Raw genomic sequence first — 21,465 nt, forward strand, 5'->3', positions numbered from 1 at the left:
ATTTGTCTCTTTTCTGATGTTTAACCAAGACTGGTGGTAAAAGTAAAGACAGATAGAAACTGTTTCTTAAATGGAACTGAGTGGGTAGATGTGGGCTGAAGTGGAGAAAACAGAATCTGACTGGTGCGGAAGAGCACCTCCTCTGTTTGCACACCTTCTGGTATCTGAGTTTCAGCTGGAAGATGGGGCAGTGGGCGGGACTGAGGTGGATCACAGGGACTTTGTGTTCTGCTGATGGCTGGGTGCTTAGGACCTTGACTGTTTGCTTTTCCAAACACAAGCCAAACTCTCATTCCTAACACATACGAGATAGGTGGGTATGTGTAGGGGAAAGGACCGGGTAAATATTTTGATTTTTTTTTTTTTAACCACCACCCCATGCCTTTTCCATTAGCACAGGCCTCATAGCCTCCCATCTTCCTGGCTTTTCACAGAAGTAAATATTAAGTAGCCTAAGTAGGGACTTCCCTGGTTGTCTACTGGTTGAAGTTCCACACTTCCACCGCAGGGATCCCTGGCCAGGGAACTAAGATCCCGAATGCTGTGCAGCTAAAAAAAAAAAAAGAAGACGACGACTGCAGGAAGTGAAGGTTAGCAGATAAGATGTGCTTCTGTCTTTCAGGGAGGGAGAGGGGTGAGGAAGCCAGGCGAGCTGGTGTCCTAGGAGAGCTCAGGTCTAGTGCTGGACTCTGATGCCCGTCAACTCCCCGACCCCACCCTTTCGTCTTCTGACCTAGCCAGTCCTTCCTGTCATGGTGGCAGTCCTTCCTCTTCCTCCCTTTCTTCCTTCTCAAAAATAGAGATTTCTGGGAATTCCCTGGTGGTCCAGTGGTTAGGACTCCTCGCTCCCACTGCAGGGGGCCCGGGTTCAATCCCTGGTCAGGGAACTAAGATCCCTCATGCCTCACAGTGTGGTCAAAATAAATAAGTAAATAAAAATAAATAAATAAAATACAAAAATCTGTGGTGCTTAAGCTTGGTGGAAAGACATGGAGATAAGATCAGTTTTCCTCCTGAGGAATAGTCCAGGGCAGGGATAGCCCACAGACCCCTGGGACACAAACTGGTACCTGCCTCCACACTGGAAGAACCTGTTCAGGTGCAAATCAGCCTTTTACCAGGCTCTTTCTGGAACCCTGAGCCTCAGGCAGCAAGTGGCACCTGGCCTCAATCCCCCCACCCGGAGGACAGAGACACAGGCCTTAATTCCTTGAGGCTGGTTAGGCTCCTAACTTTCCTGTTCCTGCCACTTTTCACCCCGAACAAAGGGCTGCTGCCCCTCACCCTGTGACAGATCCTCAGGGTCCCCACTCCCCACCCCACCCACTGCTGACCTACAAGAGAGGTTTCAGAGGACAGGCGAAGTGCTATTCAAGCATGGAGAGAATGTTCTCCCCCACTTCTCAAATGAGCAGCTGAGGTCTCCCCTCACCCAGGGTCCCATTATACATATCTGAGGGGCAGGGCCTGAGTTATTTTTACTCTCATTGCCTCTTGCAGATATCTTTTCTTCCATCTCTAGAAAAGCATGAGTTGGAGTCTCCTGCCGCTCAGATAACCCATTTGTTCTTGGTTTCCTACTTCCTTCCCTGCACTCACTGGGGACCTGGGCACCTGGCTTACTGTCTTCTGGTCGCTTCTCCCACCATTACCCTAGTGCCTTCTCAGAATGTGTGTCTGAGAAACCTGTGTGATGCCCTCGCTTTGTTCTCCTTCGGCCTCCTCATTTCTGAGGGCATTCACCTCCTCTCCACAAAACAGTGCACTCCCATGGGCGCCCCACTGCCATCGGGAGTGTCACCTCCGAAAGGTCATAATCCAGCATTTGTCTGTATCCTTCAGCTCCTCTGCTTTTCACCTATACTCCCAATACATACTACAAACTCCTCCTCTTCTGGTCGTGCAGCTCCTTTGTGTGGGCTCTTACTTGCTTCGCATCCCAGCCCATAGCCTGTGGTCTCGTATTAACCACTCTGCCCAGCAACACTCCGACGCTGGGTCAACATGCCGTGTCCCGTGGTGAGCTGTCCATGTGAAAGGAGGAAGCCGCGTGACCATGTTGAGTAGAGGAGCTGGGAACTCACAGACTCCCGCCTCAGCAGGCCTGTCACACAGTGAGGCAATGCTGTGCATCTCTGCTCACTTTCATTCTGCTTCCCCTCAATGACAATTCCTAACTTTCTTCTCTTTCCTCAACTCCATCCCACCATCTCCCACCCTACCTTATGCAGATGGTTCTACCTCCTACTTCACAGAGGAAAATAACTTCTTCAGCTTTCCCCATCACCTACAAGTTTCACTCTGCAGAGGCAGGGCACGCAGCCTCCATCCTCTCACCTTCCATGATCCCCCATCCATTGTCCTCTTTCTTTTTTCTTTTCTTTTTTGTTTTTGCGGTACGCGGGCCTCTCACTGTTGTGGCCTTTCCCATTGTGGAGCACAGACTCTGGACACGCAGGCTCAGCAGCCATGGCTCACAGGCCCAGCCGCTCCGCCGCATGTGGGATCTTCCCGGACCGGGGTACGAACCCGCGTCCCCTGCATCGGCAGGCGGACTCTCAACCACTGCGCCACCAGGGAAGCCCCATTGTCCTCTTTATCTTACCTTCCCCTTCCTCGCTCATGGTTCTTCCCTTTACCAAATAAGGATGCTCAGCTTTTCCCGCACTTGCCCCCTCCTCAGCCCTGTAAACTACTTAGTGATCTGTGTCCTCGTCCTCTTCCTGCACTCCCTACCATCCGGCTCCTCCTTGACCCACCCCTCAAATGCTCTCACCAAAATCGCCTTTGACTTTCATGCGGCCAAGTCCCAGGTTTGATCTTACTTGCAATCTCTTAGTATTTGACTTTGTTGACTTATTTCCTTGAAACTCTGTCATCCATTGGTTTAAAAACAAAACAAACAAGCAAACACACAAAACCCCTCTTGGTTTCACTCCTGCCTCTCTGGCTGCTCCTTCTCAGTCTCCTTTCCTGGAGCTCCTTCCTCTGCTCTTCCCCTCCCCCCCCCACGGCACCATTTTGGCTGTGAGCTCTTCTGGTCAGTACAAGGTCCTTGAATGGCCCCATCCAAACCCATGGTTTACATAAGATTTGGGAGCGTCACCATGGTTCACCTCCAGATTGGACTTCTCCCTGCTCACCCCCATGGTCTAGGGCCTGTATTCAACTATCCACTGGACTTTTCTCCTTGGATGACCCACGAGCACCTCACATTCAACATGCCTCCAAATGAACATTATTCCCCTCAGCACCTGCTCCTCCTCCAGCACCCTCTATTTCAGGGAATGACACGCTATCTTCCCAGTTACCAAAGCCAGACTTGCAAGTCCTGGAGAAAACCCCATACATCTGCTCTGGTGCCACCATGTCCCATGTTGTATATTTCATCTTCCTTGATGTTTAGCATGAAATGAATTAAACTGCAATGTCCTGAGCCACTATTTCCCAGTGATTGTGACCAACCAGATTTCTGGCCCTAGGCAGGAGCCATATAGGTTGAGATTCAAAACACAAAGACATTTTTTTCTGCCAGAAAAGCTGGATAACACTACATTCCTTGGTGCTGCAGGAGATAATGGGGAGAGACCAGAGGACTCAGGTCAGATAGGCAGGCGGCTGCAGCATCGCACCATTGCCACCCCCTCGAGTACAAAGGAGGGAGTCACTGATAAAGACCCAGGACTATGGACTGTGGTCTCTACTCAGGAGGGATCGGTTATTAGGAGATTCCCTGCACCAGCAGCTGGAGCTCTAGGGCTGAAGGGAGGAGCTGAATTCTCCCTCTTATCTCATTTCTCAGAACAAAGTTGGGAAGACTGCACCCAAGTTTTTACATTGTGTGGGGGAGAGTTTGGGTTTGGAGGGCTACCTCCTAAGGTCAGGGATGGGGGAGGCGATGGTGGCTCTGACTGTGTCCAGTGGAAGACACGGTGTCTGTTCCAGGCTTCAATGCAGACGCTTCTCTGGGGCTTCATCCTCCTATCTTGAAGAACTGTGTCCTGACCCCAGTTAGAGACGCTGACCTCCTCTCTGACTCTCCCAAGACTTCTGGAAGCTTTCCAGTTCTCAGTGAGTTGCTGGGAGCTGTGCTGCAGAGGCAGCAGCTGAGCCAGCCAGGGAGGGTGTAGCCTTCATCTTGCCGAGTTGCAACAGGGAAGTCTTTCCCAAACATTTCCTAGGGCCTAGAATCCACCTTAAATTAAAAAAAAAAAAAGTTATGGGGTGTTTTTCCTTAAGAAACGAGTGTTTCTGGACAAGAGCATGAGATTCCCCCTTGGCTAGGACAGCTTGAGGCTTGAAGTCTGTCTGGGCCGGAGGTTCCGCAGAAATTTTCCATCTGCCCATGATTGCAGGATCCAGAGGCCCCAGCCACCCTGGGAAAGGTCAGTTCTCTGTGCCCCAGGGCCCAGCGGGGACTAGTGTGGGTCCAAGTACCAGGAAGAGGCGGAGAGGGTGCCCAGGTTTACTCAGGGCCTGCAGGAGGTGAGGAGGGGGTGCGGGTGGAAGGAAAGACCATGTTCTGCCCCACTCCCTGTGCAAGCCACTCTCTTGGCCCTGCTCGCCTCGTGGAGCCAGCCCGGGTGCCTCTCTTCCCTGGTCACCCTTGGATGTGGTGCTTCTGCGGGAAACGCCCGGGTGGAGGGCTGCTGTGACAGGGCTCCAGGTTAGGAACCTGCTCCCATCACGGGGGAGAGATGCTGGAGGCATCTCACAGAGCGTGCCTCTGTTCCTCATAGCGGCCCCAGGCTCCCCTGCCAGCACAGCGGGAGGAAGGCCAGCGGTTGCCCCTGCAGAGAAAGTGGCTTCTCCAACGCCTGGTGACCCTCGGGGCCAGAGCGGGGGAAAACCCGAGAGCTTGGATCTTGGGGTTGGGTCTTTACTGGAGAGGAAGGGACGACTCCTAGAAACCCAGCAAGTCTGATCTGTGGGAGTGTTAATCCAAATTTTAGAAACAGACTGACTGAAATAAACAGGTGTTTATTTGGGGCTTGTTAGGACTGCAGCCAGCCCCAGCGGTGCACCCTGAAGGGAATTCAGGATGGAAAAAAAACAGGATGCTGGCCCTAGAGAGTTAAGATGCATATCAAAGGAATAATTTCAGTGATCCCAGACTCTTGCACCTTTCCATACACAGAAAAGCACTAAAATCATTAAGTTGAGATGTCTCTTTTTTTGTGATTAGCAATAATCTTTTGACGTTTGACTACTGTTTTTTGTTTGTTTGTTTTTCCCCAGCAAAAACTCCTATATATCCTGGCTCCTCCTTTGCCTCAGAGCTATATGAGAGGCTGTCTCCTGGTCTATAGTTCTCAGTAAAACACAACTCGCAGCTTTTAGGTTGTGCAGTTTTTGTTTTTGTTGTTTTTTCAGTCGATACTCCTTTATAATTTTGATTTGTCATCGAGAGAAACAGAGGATACAGGAAGCATGCAGGAGACCTTCATGGCCACCAGTGATGGCTGTTCTCTAGGTTTGCCCCAAGAAGAGGAAGAGACAGTCCTTGACTCTGTCTCTGGAACTAGCATAGTGGAACAGGCCGACTTGTCCCAGCAGATTTTCTGCAATATCTCGGCCAGTAGTTCTTAATCTTATTGGCTCAGGGTCCGCTTAAAAGTTATGCAAGGGGGCTTCCCTGGTGGCACAGTGGTTGAGAGTCCGCCTGCCGATGCAGGGGACGCGGGTTCGTGCCCCGGTCTGGGAAGATCCCACATGCCGCGGAGCAGCTGGGCCCGTGAGCCATTGGCCTCTGAGCCTGCGCGTCCGGAGCCTGTGCTCCACAACAGGAGAGGCCACAACAGTGAGAGGCCCGCGTACCGAAAAAAAAAAAAATTTCTTATTTTTTTTCTTATATAAATTCCTATATTTAGTGTGTGTTGTGGACCAGTAACAAGAAGTTTGCTGACTGGTAGTGGTTAGAGAACCATTTTGAGTAGCCCTGGTCTAGAAGTCAATGTGGGCTCCAAAAAAGCCAGCCCCTAGGGTGGGGAGGCCAGAGGAAGGCCCATGGTGGTGATGAGAGGGTGCTCTAGATGAACCCAGAACAGCAGCCTTTCTTGCCTGAGTCTAAGAGTGGTATAAGGAGAATACCTGCTTTGGGGATATAGACGCTTGAACTGTGTGGAATTCTAGCATAATTTATCCAGAAGTCCAAAACTCCTTATGCTGTATCATGGCACTAGGCTTCTACTTGGCCAGTGGCCAAGGATAGACGAGAATCAAAGTCAGATTACATATTCATAAATAAGAAAATCTGTTCTATAACAGAAGAGCTTGACTATTAAAAATAGCTCTCCATATAATAAATACTACGAAGGCATGAAGGGCTTGCTGACCTTTTTTTTTTTTGCCTTGTCCTAGCTGGAGTTGCTATGGTGTCACCTGGCAGCCACAGCTGATTACTCATTCTGTATCCATCAATCCATCATTCCTTTTTCTTTCTTTCTTTTCTTTTCTTTTTTTTGTATCCATAATTTCTTGACTCTTTGGTTGTGCAAACATGGGCTCTAATCACTGTGTGCTGGTTTTCTTCATTCTTTCCTCCTAGCATTACTGTTGTCTGTAATACAATTTTTACTTGATCTACTGAAATCATCACACAGTGACATAAGCAGAACCCAGAGAGAAGAGGGGAGGGCAGAAAAGGCTGGTGGGATGAGATGTGAGGTGGAATGAGATGGGATGAGATATGAGGTGGAATGGCCACCATCATGAATGATTGGGACTTTCCTATTGATGGACCAGGGCAATGATTGAGGCTCTGCAGGGCTTCCAGAGGCAGTAAGAGGAATGCTGAAAAGAAGGTTCCTGCAGCTGCAGGTTGGCCTCTGCTCACAGAGTCTGCATTGTCACCAACTGGGTCAACTAGGGAGAAGAGCTGCTGCATGCATTGCAGAGTAAAAAGAGATAAAAATATCCTCACCCTGGGCAGATCAAGAGTCTTCATTTGTAGGTGTGCCCATTGAGAAGAGAAAGGGGATGGAGATAGGCTTGCAGATACAGGGTTATTTTCCTTTGGAACAAACAGCCACTCCTGGATCTTGCAAGCCACATAGTGCGACAAATAAATAAATTAATAAATAAATAAATTAAAAATAATAATTTATTTTTATTTTTTTAAACATCTTTATTGGAGTATAATTGCTTTACAATGGTGTGTTAGTTTCTGCTTTATAACAAAGTGAATCAGCTATACATATACATATATCCCCGTATCTCCTCCCTCTTGCATCTCCCTGCCATCCTTCCTATCCCACTCCTCTAGGTGGTCACAAAGCACAAAGCTGATCTCCCTGCGCTATGTGGCTGCTTCCCACTAGCTATCTAAAAAATAATAATTTAAATTAATTATTTAAATGTGCTATCCCTTTAAGAAAATTTTAGACATTTGCTGAAGGTAAAACTGAAGGGGAAAATGCTCAGCTTTGAATTAAGTAAATGGCTGGCTGCTAGATTACAAGATAAGAAGAAAAGAATTCAAACTGATGTCAGGTTAGCAAATAAAAAGAGAGAGAGAGAGGACTGAAATAAATAAAATTATAAATGAAAGAAGAGGCATTACAACTGATACCACAGAAATACAAAGGATCATAAGGGGCTACTATGAACAAATACATACCAACAAATAGGACAACTTAGAAGCAATGCATAAATTCCTAGAATTATACAAGCTATCAAGACTGAATCATGAAGAAATGGAAAGTCTGAACAGACTAATCACAAATAAGGAGATTGAATCAGTAATCGAAATTTCCCAACAAGAAATGGCCAGATAGTTTCACTGGTGAATTCTACCAAACATTTAAAGAAGTAATGCCAGTCCTTCTCAAAGTTCCAAAAAATTGAAGAGGAGGAAACACTCCCAAACTCATTTGATGAGGCCAGAATTACCCTGATACCAAAGCCAGATAAGGACATCACAAGAAAAGAAAACTATAGGCAAATATTCCTGATGAATATAGATGCAAAAATTTGCAACCAAATACTAGCAAAATGAATTCAATAGCACACTAAAAGGATCATACACCATGACCAATGCACAGTGTTATAAAAATTTGCATGATTAAAAAGCCCATTAAAAACGCAAGATAGGGACTTCCCTGGCCAGCCAGTGGTTAAGACTATGCTTCGACTGCAGGGGGCGTGGGTTCAATCCCTGGTCAGGGAACTAAGATCTTGCCTGAGTCTAAGATAAATATTTAAAAATAAAGCACAAGATAGACCAATGTTTTGTTTTGTTTTGTTTTGGGTTTTTTTGACCAACGTATTTTAATGTACAAAAAGAATGTGAACATTTTGGGGTTCCCTGGTGGCACAGTGGTTAAGAATCCACCTGCCAATGCAGGGGACACAGGTTCGAGCCCTGGTCCAGGAAGATCCCTCATGCCGCGGAGCAGCTAACCCGCGAGCCACAACTACTGAGCACGTGTGCCACAACTGAAGCTCGCGTGCCTAGAGCCCATGCTCCGAAACAAGACAAGCCACCACAATGAGAAGCCCACTCACTGCAACCAAGAGCAGCTCCTGCTCACCACAACTAGAGAAAGCCCGCACCCAGCAACGAAGACCCAACACAGCCAAAAATAAACAAATAAATAAATTAATTTTTTTAAAAAAGAGAATATCCACAATTATCTGAAAAGGCTATTAAAATACTCTATTTTCCAATTACATACCTGTAAACGCCAAACTTCCTTTTTCACAGGCACACCTTGTTTTATTGTGCTTCACTTTATTGTGCTTCGCAGATATTACATTTTTTTTTGCAAATTGAAGGTTTGTGGCAACGCTGCATTGTCAGATAATGGTTAACACTTTTTTTTTTAGCAATGAAGTTTTTTTTTTTTTTTTTCGGTACGCGGGCCTCTCGCTGCTGCGGCCCCTCCCGCCGCGGAGCACAGGCTCCGGACACGTAGGCTCAGCGGCCATGGCTCACGGGCCCAGCCGCTCCGCGGCATGTGGGATCCTCCCGGACCGGGGCACGAACCCGTGTCCCCCGCATCGGCAGGCGGACTCAACCACTGCGCCACCAGGGAAGCCCCGCAATAAAGTATTTTTAAACTAAGGTATGTATATTTTTTTCAGACAATGCTATTGCACGCTTACTAGACTACAGTATAGTGTAAACACATAACTTTTTATATGTACTGGGAAACCGAAAAATTTTGTGTGACTTGCTTTATTCTGATGTTCACTGTATTGCAGTCTGGACTGAACCCACAATATCTCCGAGGTCTGCCTGTACTTATTAAATCACAATATCCCATTTCCCTCTCCTTCTATCCCCTGGCAACCATCATTCTACTCTCTGTTTCTATGAATTTCACTACTTTAGATACCTCATGTAAATGCAATTTTACAATATTTATCTTTTTTATGACTGACACTTCATTTAGCATAATGTCCTCAAGGTTCATTTGCATTGTGGCTTGTATCAGTATTTCCCTGTTTAAAGGCCAAATAATAGTCCACTGTATGTATATGCCATATTTTGTTTATCTAGTTATCCATTGATGGACATTTAGGTTGTTTCCACCTCTTGTCTATTATAAGTAGTGCTACAGTGAACATGGGTGTGCAAATATCTCTTCAATGTCCTGCTTTCAGTTCTTTTGGGTATATACCCAGAGGCGGAATTGATTTTTTTGAGAAACCTTCATAATGTTTCCCAGAGTGGCTGCACCATTTTACGTTCTCACCTACAGTGCACAAGGGTTCCAATTCTCCATATCCTCAACAAAGCTTATTTTGTGAGGTTTGGGTTTTGTTTGTTTGTTTTTGGCAGCAGCCATCCAATGGGTGTGCAAATTTTCTTTATATACTTCAACTAAAATATCATGTAACAGATTGGAGACAGAAGCTGACATGAGAATCAAGCTGTCTTTTATAAGACTGAATTGAAATAAAAGTAAAAAATGTAAAACAATGCCACTCTTATTTCTGTTTCTTTTTTTTAAACAAACAAACAACAACAAAAAACCCAAATAAAATATATGTTATTCGTAATGGTCTAATTTGTTATTATTTTAGAATGAATTAAAGTATACATAGTTTTAAATAACCAATTTTAATTTCTAATATGGTAAATATTGTTACATATTATCCACATAAAGAAAAGCTCTTTGAGGTCCTCAATTACTTTGTAAATTGTGGTAAAATAGATTAGCATAAAACTTACTGTTGTAACCACTTAAAAACGTACAATTCAGTGGCATTAAGTACGTTCATAATGTTGTTCAACCATTACCACTATCTAGTTCCAGAACTTATTCATCACCCCAAATGGAAACCTTGTGCCATTAAGCAGTCGCTCTTATTTCCCCACCTGCCACAGCCCTTGACAGCCACTAATCTGCTTTCTATTTTTGATGAATTTGCATATTCTGTGTATTTCATATAAATGGAAACATAATACATAGCCTTTTGCGTCTCTGACTTCTTTCACGCAGCATCACGTTTTCAAGTTTCATCCATGTTGTAGCATGTATTATTACTTGATTCCTTTTTTTGGCCAAATAATATGTCATTGTGTGAATATACCACATTTTGTTTATCCATTCATCTGTTGATAAACATTTCGGCTGTTTCCACCTTTTGGCTATTGTGAATAGGGCTGCTGTGAACCTTTGTGTGCAAGTTTTTTGTTTGAACACAAAGAATGGTGTTTTCCATTCTTTTGCACATATACTGAGTGAAACTGCTGGTCATACTGGCAATTCAATGTTTAACTTATCAAGGAACTGCCAAACTATTTTCCACGGTGGCTGCACCATTTTACATTCAGCAGTGTATGAGTGTACAAGTTTCTTCACATTTTTTCCAATACTTATTTTCCCCTTTAAAATTCTTTCTTATTAAGGCCATTCATTTTGAGGGTATTGTGGTTTTGTTTTGTTTTGCTTTTTTAAATATTTATTTATTTGGCTGCATTGAGTCATATTTGCAGATCTTCGTTGCGGCATGCAGGATCTTTTTTGCAGCATGCGGGATCTTTATTTGCGATTCATGGGCTTCTCTAGCTGTGTCGCGCAGTCTCATTAGTTACAGCGTGCAGGCTTAATTGCCTCACAGCATGTGGGATCTTAGTTCCCCAACCGGGGATTGAACCCACATCCCCTGCATTGAAAGGCAGATTACTAACCACTGGACCACCAGAGAAGTCCCTCATTGTGATTTTGATTTGCATTTTCCTACTGACTAATGACATTGAGCACCTTTTCATGTGCTTCTTGGTTATTTGTATAGCTCTTCTGGGGAACTATCTATTCAAATCTTTGCCTTTTTTTTTTTTTTTTTTTTTTTTGCTTTGTTTTGTTTTGTGTTTTTGAGTTTTAAGAGTTCTTTATGTATTCTGGACCCTTATCACATATATGATTTACAAATATTTTCTCCCATTCTGTGGATTATTTTTTCACTCTCTTGATAGTATCCTTTGAAACATAAAAGCTTTTAATTAAGTTTTTTCATTAATTAATTTATTTTTGGCTGCGTTGGGTCTTTGTTGCTGCGTGCGGGCTTTCTCTAGTTGCGATGAGTGGGGCCTACTCTTCATTGTGGTGCGCGGGCTTCTTATTGCAGTGTCTTCTCTTGTTGTGGAGCACGGGCTCTAGGCATGTGGGCTTCAGTAGCTGTGGCTCACGGGCTCAGTATTTGTGGCTTGTGGGCTCTAGAGGGCAGGCTCTGTAGTTGTGGCACACGGGCTTAGTTACTCCGTGGCATGTGGGATCTTCCTGGACCACGGCTCGAACCCATGTCCCCTGCATTGGTAGGCAGATTCTTAACCACTGCGCCACCAGGGAAGCCCAAAGCTTTTAATTTTGATGAAGTCCAGCTTGCCTATTTTTTCTTTTGTTGCTTGAACTTTTGGTAACGTAATTTATAAACCATCACCAAATCCAAGGTCATGAATATTTACCCCTATGCTTTCTCCTAAGAGTTTTTAAAAAAAATTTTTTTATAGTTTTACCTCTTAAATTTAGGTCTGTGATTGATTTTGAGTTATCTTTGCTATGCAGTGTAAGATAAGAGTCCAACTTCATTCTTTTACATGTGGATGTCCAGTTGTGTTCTTAATAATTTTTGAGAGTATAAAGGGATCTTTCAACCAAAAATTAAGAATTTCTGGTCTAAGGTATCCAACAAAAATAGTAAAAGAATGTATAACTAAGAATTGAACAGAAGGGAAAATAGAATAATAAAAATAATTAATTCATCCAAAGAAGTCAGAGTGACAGGAAAAGAAAAATAGAAAAGATGAAATTAATATAAAACAAATGATAAGATGGTAAGATTTAACCAAATATATCAGTAATTCAATTATTGTAAAGAACAAAATTCCCTAATTAAAAGACAAAGACTGTTGAATTGCATTAAAAAAAAAAAACTCAACTGTATGCTGCTTACAGGAGACACACGCTAATTATAAGGATACAGAAAGGTTAAAAGTAAAAGTAAGCGGCTTCCCTGGTGGCGCAGTGGTTGAGAGTCCACCTGCCGATGCAGGGGACGCGGGTTTGTGCCCTGATCCAGGAAGATCCCACATGCGCGGAGCGGCTAGGCCCATGAGCCATTGCCACAGAGCCTGTGCGTCCGGAGCCTGTGCTCCGCAATGGGAGAGGCCACAGCAGTGAGAGGCCCGCGTACCGCAAAACAAAACAAAACAAAACAAAAAACTATAACATACCAAAATTTAGGGAATGCAGCTATACCTAGTCTCAGAGAGAAATTTATATCTTTAAGTGCATATATTAGAAAAGAGGAAAGGCTGCAAATCAATGATATAATAATCAATTTTCAAGATCAGGAAAAAACCCCCAGCACATTAAACCCAAAGAGAGTAAGAGGAAGGAAATAAATCTAAGAACAGAAATTAATGAAACAGAAAACAAACATATAATAGTATGAATCAACAAAGTGAAAGCTGTTTTTTTGAAAGAACTAATACAATTGATGACCCCCCTGGCAAGACTGATAAATTTTTTTTTTAAAAAGGCACAAATTGGGACTTCCCTGGTGGTGCAGTGAATAAGACTCTGTGCTCCCAATGCAGGGGGCCTGGGGTCAGGGAACTACATCCCACATGCATGCTGCAAGTAAGAGTTCGCATGCCACAACTAAGGAGCCAGTGAGCCGCAACTAAGGAGCCCACCTGCTGCAACTAAGGAGCCCGCTTGCTGCAACTAAGACCCAGCGCAACAAAATTAAAAAAAATAAACTAAAAAAAATATATAAAAGGCAGGGCTTCCTTGGTGACACAGTGGTTGAGAGTCCACCTGCCAATGCAGGGGACGTGGATTCGTGCCCACAGTCCGGGAAGATCCCACATGCCACGGAACGGCTGGGCCTGTGAGCCATGGCCGCTGAGCCTGCGCGTCCGGAGCCTGTGCTCCAGAGGCCACAACAGTGAGAGGCCCGCGTACCGCAAAAAAAAAAAAAAAAAAATATATATATATATATATAAATATATATATAAAAGGCACAAATTACCACTATCAATAATGAAAAGAGAGGGCTTCCCTGGTGGCGCAGTGGTTGAGAGTCCGCCTGCCGATGCAGGGGACGTGGGTTCGTGCCCCAGTCCGGGAAGATCCCACATGCTGCGGAGCAGCTGGGCCCATGAGCCATGGCCACTGAGCCTGCGCGTCTGGAGCCTGTGCTCTGCAACGGGAGAGGCCACAACAGTGAGAGGCCCACGTACCGCAAAAAAAAAAAAGAAAAGAGAGATATCACAATAGACATTAAAAATGTAATAAGGGGGTAATTCCCTCTAGGTCCAGTGGTTAGGACTCCGTGCTTTCACTGCCGAGGGCCTGGGTTTGATCCCTGGTAGGGGAACTAGGATCCCACAAGCTGCGAGGCCAAAAAAAAAACAAAAACAAAAAAGATAGTAAGAGGATACTGTGAACAATTCTACATAAATAAACATGAAATTTCCAATGAAATAGTCAAATTCCATGAAGAATACTTTTCAAAACAGAAACAAGTAGAAAATCTGAGTCTGAAGATTCTGTATGTGTTAAAGAATTTGTATCTAAAAATTAAAGATCTTTCAACAAAGAGAACTCCAGGTCCAGGTGGTTTCACTGGTGAATTCCAATAAACACCAAAGCAAGAAGTAAAAACATTCTTCCAATTCATTTTGTGAGATCACCATAACCTTGATAACAAAAACTGATAAGAACATTAATAAAAAATATGTAGGCTTGGGGCTTCCCTGGTGGCGCAGTGGTTGAGAGTCCGCCTGCCGATGCAGGGGACGTGGGTTCGTGCCCCGGTCTGGGAGGATCCCGCGTGCCGCGGAGCGGCTGGGCCCGTGAGCCGTGGCCGCTGGGCCTGCACTTCTGGAGCCTGTGCTCCGCAACGGGAGAGGCCACGGCAGTGGGAGGCCCGCGTACCGCAAAAAACGAAAAAAAAAAAAAATATATATATATATATATGTAGGCTAATCTTTCTTATGAATATAAATACAAAAAATCCTAAATAATACATTAGCAAATTGATTCTAACTATATATAAAAAAACTTACTACATCACAAAAAATTTGGACTTATTCTAGGAAAGCAAGACTGGTGTAAGAGTTGACAATTTATCAATGTAATTAATCATATTAACAGAATAAGTGAGAAAAATACATGGCTATCTCAATAGATACAGAAAAAGTACCTGAAAAAATTCTATACAATTCATAATAAAACCTCTTAGAAAACTAGACATAGAAGGAAACTTCCTTACTCTGATGAAGAGTATAGTAAAATACCTACATCTTACATCGTGCCTTGATAGTGAAATATTGAAAGCTTTCCTCCTGAGACTGAGAATGAGACAAAGTTATCCAATATCATCACTTCCAGTCAATATTGTTCTGAAGGCTCTAGTCAATGTAATAGGCAAGAAAAAGAAATAAAAATGGCAAGTATTGGAAAGAAAGAAAGAAAGAATGAAAGAAAGAAAGAAAGAAAGAAAGAAAGGAAGAAATCATTGTTGCAGATAACATGCTTGTGTACATAGAAAACCCAAAAGAATCTATAGATAAATTATTACCATTAATAAATGAATTAGGAAGATTATGGATACAAGGTCAAATAAAAATTGATTGCATTTCTATATAAATCAACAATAACATGTTCTTTTAAATAAATAGTGCTGGAACAATTGAATGTATATGGAAAAAGTAAATATTGACCCTTACACTCATACACAAAAAAATTAATTCAAAATGAATCATAGGACAAAGTATAAAAGGTAAGACAATAAAGCTTCTAGAAGAAAACAAAGAAGGCTATTTTTATGACCTTGAAGTAGAGAGAAAGTTAAGACATAAAACATACTAACTTAATCCTTAAATACTAAAGTATTAACTAAAGCTAAACGTATGCCTACTCTGTGACTAGAAAATTCACTCCTAGGGGAGAGAAATATGGGCATATGTTTATCAAAAGACATGTACAAGAATGTCCACAGCAACTTTATTCACAATAGCCAAAAAGTCAAAACAGTCTAAGTGTCTAACAGCAGAATGGGTAAACAAATTGTGCATTCATACAATGAGATACTACATGGCAATAGAAAGAATGAACTAGGGATACACACAACAACATGGATTAATCTCAGAGACATTATGTTGAGTAAAATAAGCCAGACACAAAGGATAACATTATATATGACTTCATTTATGCCCAAATCAAGAAGAAGCAGAACCAGCAACAGTCATTCTCACAATAGTGGTTACTCTTGTGGTGCTGGGGTTGAGGAAGAGCCTTCTGGGACGCTAGGAATATTCTATATCTTGGTCTGGGTGGAGTTTTCATGAATGTATACATATGCAAAATTTCATTGAACTATGCACTTAAGGTCTACACTTAGTGTACCTCATGGCTAGGTATAATATGTTTCCATTTGAAAAGTATTTTAAAAAAAGAAAAATGCCATTTATAATAAGCTTCCAAAACAAATATCTAGAAATAACTCTAATAAGTGAACTACCCATATAATCACATCTGAAACCTCCCTAGTGCTCTGCTCCAGACACCTGCCCCCACTTCCCCAAAGGTAACCTCTATCCTGACCCCCAGCACCATAGATCAGTTTTGCCGGTTTTTACACTTTATATAAATTGAATCAGGCAGCCTGATATTTTGTGTCTTTTACATTCATGAGATTCATCCATCCCATGCTGTACAAAAACAATCAGTGGGCCTGATGTGGCCCGAAGGCTTGGGTTTGCTGACCCTGAGCTGGAGTATCAGAAGGGTCTAAATGGCCATGAATGGGTTTCAGCTCAGCTGTCCTGCCATCCTTTGGGTGATGGTGGTGCCAGGGGGCAAGGCTCCAAGGATTGCTCTGGCACTATCTTTTCCCGGGTCTCATATCTGCACTCAGCATGACCCAGAGCAAGAGGGAGGAAGTGTCTCCTTTGCCATCCATCATGTCTGTCCTCAAACTGAACCCGGGGAGTGCTGTGCCGTGTGTGTGTGTGTGTGTGTGTGTGTGTGTGTGTGTGTGTGTGTGTGTGTAAAGTGGGGTGTTCTAAGTGTGAGGCCCAGGGCAGGAGCCCCACTTACTCATGTCAAGTCAATGTTCTTGAATGCAAGAGCACTGTTGATTGAGGCTGTAGCCCAGACAGCAAGGAGAAAGAGGCCAGAGATGAGGCAAGACAGAAAAGCAGAGGTGGCTTCTGGAGAACCTTTCCTTGGCGGAGGTGTTTCAGCCTGATACTGGGAATAAGCCGTAGCCCATGAGGGGTGTAAAGTGGAGGAGAGCCTGCCCCACTCCAACTCAGTTGGAGTGAGGCTTTTTGGGTCCTTCTCACACTGCCCTTTCCTATGGTTCAAAGATAACAATAGGACTAACGTCCAATGTATTCATTTCTCATGTTATTCATTGAATTTAGAGTTCCTCCCCTCTAATCCCCTCCTCTCCATCACCTTGGGAAGGGTGGAGATCCAGGAAAGGGATGGGGTGTGGTGCCTGGAGGCTGAAGTGTACATCTTGATTGTTTAACTTGGGGACCCTGAGGGCAGAGGGCTGGAGGGTGGGGAGGGGAAAGGAAGGCACTGGAAAGTCCCGTGAGCCTGGCAGGTCACAGATCACAAAGCCATCTAGAGGAGAGAGCCTGATTCTAAAAGCAAGGAGGAAACGATTGGCAGTTCCTCACTGGTTTGTCTGTAGCAGCAGAGCTGCAGGCATTTCTGTACATGGGTAGGTGTAGACCTCTTCTTCCAGACGGAGCAGTCGTCTCCCCATCTACACTGCTGCTTTCTCCCTCCTGCAGATCCCACAGGCCTGTTCTGTTTTTAGCCACATTTTTGTGTGCAGCTCCAAACTCTGACAGCTTTATTTAAAACACCCTTATTTTACCCCCCCCCCATTTGGTTTGTATTTTGGCTGGGTATAGAATTCTAGGTTGGAGATACTTTCCCATCACAATTTTGAAAGCACTGCTCCATTGCCTTCTTTCTTCTAGTGTTGCTATGGAGACCAAGCCATTCTGATTCCTGTTTCTATCAGTCTGGATTCAATCAGGAGACAGGAACACACAGTGATTTACACAGGGAAGTTTACTATAAAAAAGTATTAAAGTGGGAATCCCCTGGTGATCCAGTGGTTAGGACTTGGCGTTTTCACGGCTGAGGGCACGGGTTCAATCCCTAATCTCACAAGCCGTGCAGTGTGGACAAAAAAAAAGAAAAAAAAAAGTGTTAAAGTATGACAAAAGAATGATTATAAGATGGAAGAGAACGCTATGGTATCTGAGGGCTGAGGGAGATATCCAAGGAAGAATACATTTGGAAGGGATCTCTCCCTGAGGCAGGGGTTCAGACCTAACTGGAGAAGGTGTAGTTGCAGCCCAGTGGATAGCAGAGAAGGATGTTGGTTTGCTGGGCATGCAGGAAGCAACCCTTCAGGGCACAGGTGAGCCACAGCTGGTAGTCCGGCATACAAAGAGGGTGGGAGCACTGGTGCAGTAGGCCTGCAGCGCACAGAGTCCATATGTGAAGGGTCACAGCATTAGGAGGACAGTGGGGCATGTGGCTGGGGCAGAGCAACCCAGGATGTCCTTCCCTCCCACCTCTGACCAGTGGTGCAGCTGCTGGACCCAGCAGGAAAAGCCCCTTCCTCCTGCAATGTCCCTCTAGCACCTTCTACCTAGAAAGCTTAATAGCGAGCACCAGCTTGTTCGCTGTGAAAGAGAGATGCTTAAAAGAATCCCCCCAACGCAGCCATAAATAAATAAATAAATAAATAAATTGATTAATTGATTGAAAAAAAAGAATCCCATCCATCGTCACTGAGAAGGTATTAAAAGGCAGATTTGGAGCTGAGAAACAGTACATTGGTAACTGGCACATTGATTCTTTGTGGTGATTATTTTTTCTCTCTTGCTGAAAGTTTGTAAAAGTCTTGCTTTGTCTTCAGTGTTTCCTTGGTGTGGGTCTAGTTTCATTCCTTGTGTTAGACACTCAGCTGGCTCTTTCAGTCCAAGAACTCATGTCTTTTAGTTCTGAGAAATCTTGAATTATTCAAATTATTTTTTCCTCTCTATTTTCTCTTTTCTCTCTTATTATTCAAATAGTGTACTTCTTGGACTGTTTTTCTCATTTTCTTATCTTTTCCTTTTATACTCTATTGCTTTGGTTTTTTTTGGCTATAGTTTCTGGAACATTTCTTTAACATTTTCTTTCAACTCTTCTACTGAGTTTTTAATTTCTGCTGTCATGTTTTTAATTTTCAAAGAGCTCTTTTCTGATCCTTGAACGTTCTTCCTCTTTTTAAATAACATTTTATTTTTGTTTCATGAACATAATATCTTTTAGTGTCTCTCTGAGAATATCAGTGATACTTTTTAAAAAGTCTTCTTCCTGCACAGACTCTGTGTCAACAAGTTGCTTTTCATTCTGTTTTTTTGCTTGTTGGTATCTTCTATGCTGAAGGTTTTTACTCAGGTATCTGTTAATCCTAGATTATTTCTGAGAGGCAAACTGTATCAGTCAGGTCCCAACAGTAAACACAGTTTCACTCAAACTAGGGTAATTTCAGGAGGGTTTATTTACAAAATGCCTGTTTACAAAGGCAGAGTGGAGAAGCTGCATCTGTGGTGGAGAGACACAGGGAGGCCCAGGTGACATCAGAGAGGAACAGAAGGGTAAACGGCCCAACCTCGCCTTCCTCCCTCCCTCCTGTTTACGTCCTGGCTTCCACGTTGGTCAAACCAACCAGAGGTTGGAGGATGCGGGAGCCGGCTCATCCTCCATACCTGGGAGTGTCCCCCAGCAGAGGGCAGGGCGGGGGAGCAGATGGAAATATCTGTCACAGGAACCGAAATGCTGACCAGGAAGGAGCTCTGTGGGGCGGGGGGTGGGTATCTGAGTGCGACTGTTTGCTGGGAAAATTCCCAAATATCTGAATCTTTAGGTCTTTCCTCTCAGGCTCATCAGATTTCCCAGAAAAGAGTCTAGTAGTTGCCTTCCAGGGGGGAACACTGGTCTGGCCCCCTCGTATTCTGGTTGCTGAAAGGAGCAGAGGGCTGTGGGCCTCGGCATGTAGCACTCCGCATACACACAGCCAATCCTCTTCTTCTAGAAACCTCGCCTATGCTCTCATATGTGCCTGGTGTCCCCCAGTTCAGAGGTCCTGTTTTGTCCTGTTTAGAGAATAAACCTGCAGATTTCTGTGGGAGTGAAAGGGAGACAGCTACCCCATAATAGAAGGTAGAAAAGGGAGATTGAGAGAGCTGCCTCTTAAATAGCTTTCAACCACCCCTCACTATTCACACACACACACACACACACACACACACACACACACACACACTCAGTTTCAGAGGTCCTTGGAACTGTCAGCTCATGAGTCTTTTGAGGAGTTAGTGGAATAAATTGTCTTTCCCTGCTGGAAGTTTAGGATTTGGCTTTCTCAAGTTGGCTCAGTCAGTTACCACTGACACACGGGTGACTTTCCGGTTCCTGGCCTCTGTCTGGAAGTCTCAAGTCTTCTTTGGCTGAAACACAGTATATTTGGAGAGGGCTTATGGGAAAGGGGAAGAAAAGGCATCCTGGAGCCAGAGTGTGAAGTGTTTTGAGGAGATTGTACTTTTCTCTAGAGGCTGTGGGTTTGGGGATGGAGCTAACAACTTGGGTCTAGCTATGTGGGCCCTTTGGTAAATTTATCTGGGTCCCAATTTTCTATTGGCTCCTGTGTGATGACTCAGTAGGGTGTGTGGAAGGAAGCAATGAACTATAAAGTGCTTTACCGTGATATATTATTTTTCAAATGCAGACAGAATTTTCCTGTCTTTATGTCTTCGCTAATACCGTTGCTTTTGCTTGGAATTTTCTGTCTTTTCCCTCACCTCTCCATCTCTATTTACAGACATGGTACATTTAAGTCCAGCTCAGTGTCAACTCCACTATGAAACTGATGCCCTCAAACTGAATAGGAACTCCCAAACTCCCAAACCTTTAATGACGGCCACTTTTTTCTCACCTCCATTCCTGTCTGGATTAGCCAGAGAAATGGAACCATTAGGATATATATCCTGTATAAGTGTCTGTATATGGATGGATGCATATATCCTGTGTGCGTGTGTGTTATCTCTCTGTATATCCTATATAAATCTCTTTTAATAAAGAGATTTATTATACAGAATTGGTTCATGTGATTTGAAGGCTAGCAAGTCCCAAGATCTGCAGGGTCAGCTGACAAGCTAGAGCCCCAGGAGAGCTGATGGTGTAGTAGTTCTGTCCAAATCTCACTTCCGCCTTTTGCTCTTCCAGCCCTCCCAATACCTTTGTAACTAATTCCTTATATTTCATTCCATCAATTGAAAAACATGTGGAGGGAATTCCCTGGAGGTCCAGGGGTTAAGACTTCGCCTTCCAATGCAGGGGGTGTGGGTTCAATCCTTGGTCGGGGAGCTAAGATCCCACATGCCTCATGGCCAAAAAACCAAAACATAAACAGAAGCAATATTGTAACAAATTCAATCAAGACTTTAAAAATGATCCACATCAAAAAATCTAAAAAAAAAAAATGTGGAGTGGCTTTTGCTTTCTTGACCATACTCTGATTTATAAAAAGCAGACTTATTTATTTTATGGATATTATGATATCCTTCCTGGAAGTATAGTAAGTTTGAATTGTTCTTTCTCCCTTCCACATATTTTATTATTTTTACTTTTTTAATATAAATTTATTTTATTTATTTATTTTTGGCTGCGATGGGCCTTCTCTAGTTGCAGTGAGCGGGGGCTACTCTTCTTTGTGGTGCGCGGGCTTCTCATTGTGGTGGCTTTTGTTGCGGAGCACGGGCTCTAGGCGCGCGGGCTTCAGTAGTCGCAGCACGCGGGCTCAATAGTTGTGGCTCGCGGGGTCTAGAGCACAGGCTCAGTAGTTGTGGCGCATGGGCTTAGCTGCTCCGTGGCATGTGGGATCTTCCCGGACCAGGGCTTGAACCCATGTCCCCTGCATTGG

The sequence above is a fragment of the Stenella coeruleoalba genome, assembly GCF_951394435.1.
Source record: "Stenella coeruleoalba genome assembly, chromosome: 1".
Taxonomy (NCBI): Eukaryota; Metazoa; Chordata; class Mammalia; order Artiodactyla; family Delphinidae; genus Stenella; species Stenella coeruleoalba.